The sequence below is a fragment of the Equus quagga genome, chromosome 22, assembly GCF_021613505.1.
Source record: "Equus quagga isolate Etosha38 chromosome 22, UCLA_HA_Equagga_1.0, whole genome shotgun sequence".
Taxonomy (NCBI): Eukaryota; Metazoa; Chordata; class Mammalia; order Perissodactyla; family Equidae; genus Equus; species Equus quagga.
In genome coordinates this window covers 30,351,510-30,358,978 of record NC_060288.1, presented here as the reverse complement: position 1 = coordinate 30,358,978, position 7,469 = coordinate 30,351,510, and the positions used below count along the sequence as shown (strand labels likewise).

Here is a 7,469-nt window from a genome sequence, read left to right as displayed (position 1 = left end):
AGGTTTTTGCCTATAGGATGCAATGATACCTTGTACAAAAACAAGACCAATAAACCCTACCACTCTCCCCAGAAAAGAATGCACAAAGTCCCATGTCATTTTATCCATCTTTGGGCGATGTACACTAACTTCTCTTCTAATCATATTCCTGCTTTGCTATCCAGTAACTAAAATATTGAGATATAAGTTTAATCTCTATTAACATATCCAATGTTAGATAGTAGGAGAAGGAATGGGGATAAAAGAAAGAAAAAGAATTGATCAATACACTGACACACACACACAACACACGTACATAAAGACAAACATATATTGAGAACACAACAAGAAAGAAAGACTTAACTACTACAGTCCTCATCTGAAACTGATCAAATGGTCACAAATGATAATTATAAACTTCCTTTTTGCCCCACGCATTCCATATTCCTTTTGCTCTCAGCAAACACCTCTGGAGGTTAGGTTCCTTACGGAGTAGGGAGAAACAAACGTTCATTTCTCACAAGCCAGTACTGGTTGTTATAGTTTTTTATGGGCTTTTTTCATAAGATATGGGACTATTAAGTCAGAAGTTAGAAGATCTCCTAAATTCCAGATGGACTCCTCCTTGCTCTCATCGTGTAGAAAAAACCAGTTTCTACCTTGTATATTAACAATGTGTCCCCTTCATACTCAGGTTCCATCACTCCTGCTAGTAGTCTCACCTCTTTCTTTGCTTGTTGATTCAATGGTCCAGAGGAGGAGCCCCAAGTGGCCAGGTGGCAATCTCAGCTTCCACTTTAATCGAATCATTGCTGTGTCCATTAGTGGATGCATTTGTCCTTTGGGAATCAAGACTTCTAGAAAAGCAGAGCCCAAGTTGAGGGTACAAGAAGCAAAATCCCATCAGTGACTCGTATAGACAATAGTGAAAGTAGTCACTCTGATTTCTACCTTTTGATTCTTGGGCCAATGGATCTCCAAACAGCACCAATATATTGGTCACTGATTCAAAGTATATATTACATCCTGGCAAAATTACTGCAGCCCTGTAAAGTATTGCCACCCAAAGTCCGTTCCACCATTATGTAATGCCAGCTTCCTCAGGGTCGTGGGAGACAATGACTTCCATAAGGCGTCTGGAAGCAATGAATTCCTTAAGCATGTGCCCATTGACATACTTCAGTTTCTGTAGAGTTAGCTCCCTAGTCAGATGCAGTGCCGTGTGGAATACCATGAAAGTAAATAAAGCACTTAGTAAGTCCACAGATATTTGGAGCAAAAGAATGGAGATAGGCAAAATCCATATTCAGAGCAAGAATATGTTGTAGTGAAAACAAATCACTGCCTTCCATAATAAGCATTTTCAGTGTGATTAACCTGCCATTAGGTGGTTTGGTTGGTTTTCCATGACAATAGGGCCTTACTGGGGTCAGTGCTGGTTTCTGTTGTTGTCACTTGGGCACTCATTAGTGGCTGTAGCCAGATGGGCCTTGGTGAATGGAAGTCAATGTTGATGAGACCATGTGTAACCACCCCGCAACCATGACAGTTTTGTTCATGAGCTCCCAGAGAGTTATCTTTCCGCACATACACATGCACACAAAGACACACACACATAATTTTAGAAAACATTTTTTACTTAACTATGTATTTTGAATATTTTTATTGCAAAAATTATGATTATAAAATACAATTTTTAATTATTGCATAGCGTTCCATTGGATGTTTGTGCTAAATTTTATATAGTTATTTCTTGTTTTTGAACATCTGGGTTGTATCCATTCACTGCAACAGAGAATATCCTTGAAGTCAAATTTTTATGTTTATCTTCAATCATTTCTAGAGACTAACTTTTAGAAATGGAGAAGTCAAAGTCTCTTTCTTGCGTATTAAATTTTTTAAATTATGAAAATGTTGCATTCTAAGGAAAAAGAAAACAAATGGAGTAAATACCTTGATTTCCACTTTCTACTATTCAAACAAAATAACAATAATAGCCATCATAGGTCAGATATGCATATATATAGGTGTTATGCATTTTTCTCTCATTAACATAATCATTTTAATATAACTGGAGTTATGTTTAATCTGCTTTTCTAATTAAACAATTCTATTTTTCTTAATAGTGGCTTAATAATGGTCTTTCAAGTTAATATGCTATACATGAAGATATCATTCTATAGTCTCATGTATTGAAGTTTTTCTAATTGATCTTGAACTTCTAACCTCCACAACTGTGAAAAAATAAATGTCTGTTGTTTAATAAAGAAATAAATGTCTGTGTACCCCACCCAGTCTATGATGTTCCGCTTTGGCAGCCCTGGGAGGCTAGTACAATAGTTTAATCTATTGAAATCGGTAAGTACACAGAGTGTGTATAAAGAGACAAAATCAACAGCCAAGTCTTTTTAAAGAAGGACAGTGTAGGAGGGCTTGCCCTACCAGATAGCAAGCCTTGTTATAAAGCCAGGATTATAAAATCAGCAGTTATTTATATGCTGTGAAGGTAAGGCCTCAAAAAGGGCAATGATAATCTGTTAGAAAGAGAACAACCAGGGTTTAAAGAATTTTCCAACAATTGTGTTCCAAGGTCACTTAGCATAAGTCTCAAAATGGGTTAAAAACATCAACAAAAACAAGAGCAGACCTTTGAGTCAGCACCATTTGAAACACTTTAGATTTTGGTATTAACAAAATTGGGAAAATGTTTTCGGCATGAGTTTACGTTCAACTCCTTGTGCTTCGGTCTAGATTCCCTTTTACTGAACTAAAGTCAGCCTCTATTGACTTAGCACAGAAATCCTTTAAAGACTTGACAATTATGTTCTCTCTAGATGTCTTTAGCCAAGGATTGCATATTTTATTTCTTCCCTCTCACTATATAAATCAATCCATTTAGGCTCTTAATTGTATTTGCTGTTCTTTTTTGAATTACTTCCAGTTCCTCTGAGTTCTTCAACATAGAAAAAGAGAAAAAGAACACTGTCTCCAAGCAAATTCTAGTTCAGGTGTACTTTCTTGTTTGGTAACATTATATGGCCATCAAGATGATTTTTAGGTTTTTTCCTGAATTGGCACAGAATTTCAATCTCATCTAATTTATTGTCTAGTCTCCTCTCCCCTCTGTCCTATTTATTTTGACTACCTTCCAATTGTCTTCCTTCCATCAAATATCTGTTTTTTATTATTTTTCTATGGACACACTCCCTCACATTATTTCAAGTTGAATCTCATTTTCTTTTTTTTCTCACCGTATTTCAAAGTTCTCTAGGCTTTTTTCCCCCCTCATTTTACGTCTGTACATGGTGCTCAGAGAACCTCTACATTGAGAAACCTCTGCACGTTTGATTAACACTTCCTCAATTCCAGATATCCTGTGAAAATATTTAAATAAGACTGAACATGAAGCAGATGACCACATGCACAGACGTTGTCAATTATCATCTTCCTCTTATGGTCTGTTGTTTGTCAGCGTTCAGTCACTCCATAATTTCAAGTCATTCTGAGCTAACAGTAAGAAAATGAGACTATCAAATTCTCATCCTCCTCCTGTTTAATTTTTAATATATTCACTTACCCCCAGGGTTTCTTTCTATCTGTGAATCTTGTGGTTTATCCAAATAAAGTTTGATCCATAATGGTTTGTTTAATAAATATGACTAAGCTTCTGATTTACATTTCTGAATATGAAGCTGTGTTCCACTGGAGCCTGGGTGGATCTAGGCCATTCTGAAATCAAAAACATTCCATATTGAGTCAAGGTGATGAACGGAAAATGTCAAAACTCCTGTACCAATATTTCCGTGTCATCTCTCTGGACTCTCATCTTGGAAACCAATCTGAGGGCTCTGAGATAGTTTTCCCATAGAAATCTGGGAACTCTTCTTTTTTTTACAGAGAATAGTGAGTTAGATGTGTAAAAAATAAGTTAATATATGGATTTTGTCACTGGTGTGGACAGAATTTCAAATGGTATGTAGTCCAGGGGGCCGGCCCAGTAGTGTAGTGTTTAAGTTCATGTGCTCTGCTTCTGTGGCCTGGGGTTCGCTGGTTTGGATCCCAGGTGTGGAGCTACACACTGCTCATCATCAAGCCATGCTGTGGCAGCATCCCATATACAAAATAGAGGAAGATTGGCACAGATGTTAGCTCAGGGCCAATCTTCCTCACCACAACCACAACAACAAAAAACAAACATAAATGGTATGTAGTCCAGGTCACTGTCTGGAGATAGAGCCTTACCATTTTGATTCAATCATGTGAATATTTTCATCGAACTTACCATTGCTAGGCACAGTGTTTCTGGATAGCTAAAGGCAAAAAACAAGACAAAATGATGCTGCTCTCTAGGAACTCACAGTCCACCCTGAGTAACCACAATATCTCATAGTCCATAGGTGACGTAATAAATGAACACCAAATGTTGCCTGGGTTAGAGGTACAGAGGACAAGGCAAAAGAGAACAATAAGCTGAGTGTTCTTATATTCAGTTGTTTGTCACCCAACGCTTTTCCCAGTTGAATATGCGAAATTAAAAATATTCTGCTTTCACAGTGCGTGAGATTGTCTTTAATGCTACAATCTGGGAAAAGATAACAGAGTTCAATTCCTCTTGCTTTTTTTGGTGTGTCATTGACTCTTAAAATACTGATGAAATGTACAGCCTCTTTCATCAGAAAAATGCCCACACACAAATATACAAAATATTACACACAATTTTAGGAAACCTTGTGTATTAGTCTTCTATTCCTGCCATAACAAATTACCATAAATTTAGTGACTTAGAACAACACAAATTTATTATTTTACAGTTCTTGGGGTAGAAGCCCAGGACGGATCTCCCTGGACTGAAACCAAGCTACGAGCAGGGCTGTGTTTCTTTCTATAGGTCCAGTTGGAGAATCCATTTCCTTGCTTATTCAAGTGTTGGCAGAATTCAGTTCCATGAGACTGTAGGACTGAAGTCTCTGTTTCCTTGCTGGCTGTCACCTGGGAATGCCCTCATTTCCTATAGTCCTCTTTCTGGTCCTTGCCTGCAGTCCCTTACATTTCGGAACCAGCAGTTGGCCAGCAAATCCTTCTCGTGCTCCCATCTCTGACTCACTGACCTGCCTCCCTCTTCCACGTTTAAGAGCTCATGTGATGAGATTGGACCCACTTGGATAATCCAAAACAATCTTACCATTATAAAGTCCATACCCTTAATCACATCTGCAAAAGTCCCTTGTGCAATGGGATGTAACATTCACAGGTTTCCGGGAATGAAGCATGGACAGCTTTTGGGGAAGAAAGTATCATCCTGCTTACACTTCCTCGTGATCTGGAACACAGCTGCAGGCCTCCTAGAAGGGCCAAGGAATCTAGGTTAAAGTCCTTGAATTCTTGATTATTTTCTCTCCCTTTCCTCCACCTTTTGTTCATCTTAAAAAATTCCCTGATTATCAATATATATGACATTTCTTTTTGGGGGGATTTCTTTTTTTAAAGATTTTATTTTTTTCCTTTGTCTCCCCAAAGCCCCCTGGTACATAGTTGTATATTCTTCGTTGTGGGTCCTTCTAGTTGTGGCATGTGGGATGCTGCCTCAGCGTGGTTTGATGAGCAGTGCCATGTCCGTGCCCGGGATTAGAACCAATGAAACACTGGGCCGCCTACAGCGGAGCACACGAACTTGACCGCTCGGCCACGGAGCCAGCCCCTCTTTTTGGGGAGATTTCTTAAAAGAACATTTCTACGTTTCACTCACCAATTACATATTCAATTCAATCATGACATTAAAACCACATAAACTCCTATCCTGGTTAAATAAAGTGATTTTAATATATACCACAAGTTTTAATACTGCCACGCTGGTGCTGGGGGCAATTCTTCATAGTCAACAATTAAACTATATTTTCAGCTTTTGAAATATGTACTGACAGTGGTACCCTGCAGAGACCTCTGCGCAATCCCTGACCTGAGCCTATTCCAGACCTTTGCTGCCCTCACTGCTGCTTGTTGTGAAGGAATGGAAGCAAGAGATAATACTGCTGTAATCCATGCTTCAGCTTCAGATCCCCCTCCCAGACTTGCCCCAGACTTCAGAATCTCCCCTTTACTGCCACTGGCTCCAAGGCTCTGTGCCTTATGACATGTAAAAGCCCTTAAAATACCAAGCAATATTCACATTCTTTACATCTTTTCAAAAAGAGACTTAGAAAAATGTAAATAATTTAAATTAGTTTGAAAAATATATGTGGAGTGACAAACAAGCATCATTATAAACATTTTTGGTTTACATAGTTTATAAGAGAGCAGTGCCTGTCTATGTCTCACAGAACTATTTGGTTCAAGTAGCTCTTCATTGTTTGCAAATGAAATCTGGAATGGATTATCTAAACATTTAGAAACCCACTGGGTAAATTCTGATAGAGACTAAAAATTTAAATGTAAATTAGAGAGGAAAAGCCATTATAAAGGTTAAAACAGGTGGTAATGTAGTGAAAAGTTCCAAGATTAACCAAAAAATAATATGAAAGTAAAACCATCCTTCAATAATCAAGGGAAATATACAAAATACAAACAAGTTTTGAGGGACTAAATTAGAAATAAATATCGTCCAGCTCTTCTAATATTATTAGTAAGTGATACTTTGTTTTTTAACAAAGTCTCTCACAAAGGACAAAAAGTAGATTTGCAGTAAGTTTGTTACTGACAATTTTGTTGTGGTCAGTTCCTATTGCCATAAGTTTTTTAGTTCAACAATAGCAAAGAAAAGGATGAGGGGAAAGATGAAACTTGGATGCAGTGAAAGGAGTGGAGGACTAAGGTATGGATAAAGGAAAAATATCTCTTGTGAATATTATTTGGTTATAAAAGAAAGTGTTTTGCATGTTTATTTGCTTTTTGATGTGGCTGGTTGGCATGAGTTGCGTCAAAATGATGGTGTATCAAAATGCATTATTTTATTTTAAATCATTCTTGTTTTCCATCCACTTTTCAATTTGGGGGATAGAACATGCAAAATAAAATCCTTATTTGGACACTCTTCTATCAAAGATGGAGTGTTTTCATGGTCTACTATCTTTCAGCTTTGACTACAATAGTGGTGTAGCTAAATGTCTTCAACAATACCTGAAGTCGTTCTTAAAAATTTGGTCTTACTACAGGCATCAAAAGTATCCTCTGAAAGTGAAAGTGTTCACATGAAATAAACAAACCATAGATAGTTTACCTACTCTACACACTGTATATGTATATTTATTTATAAGCTGTATCTATGCCATGTGCTCTAAAATTAATTGCCATTACATTTTCTTAAGATTTCAGGAATCATCTTAGTGTTTCAGATTGTGTCTTTGTCTTAGTTCGGATTTTCTTTTCATCTTCTGTCCTGCAGATTCAGCATCAAAGCACCAGGCTTTTTGGAATGCACTGTGGTTATCAGAACTAATATGTTAAATATGGACACCTAATAATCTTAGTCTATAAACTATAATTAATATTACAAT

The 7,469-nt window shown here is 37.2% G+C and overlaps 1 long non-coding RNA gene across 1 annotated transcript in view; it reads right to left on the bottom strand.

Annotated features, from left to right (window-relative positions):
* Window positions 1-1,752: 1,752 nt before the first annotated feature.
* LOC124231618 (uncharacterized) overlaps window positions 1,753-7,469 on the bottom strand; it is a 29,655-nt gene continuing 23,938 nt past the window's right edge. Inside the window, exons 3-5 of the long non-coding RNA XR_006886620.1 lie at window positions 5,162-5,321; window positions 3,557-3,708; window positions 1,753-1,900 (exon numbers count right to left, since the gene is read on the bottom strand). This is a non-coding gene — a long non-coding RNA (uncharacterized LOC124231618). The remainder of the gene's footprint in view (window positions 1,901-3,556; window positions 3,709-5,161; window positions 5,322-7,469) is intronic.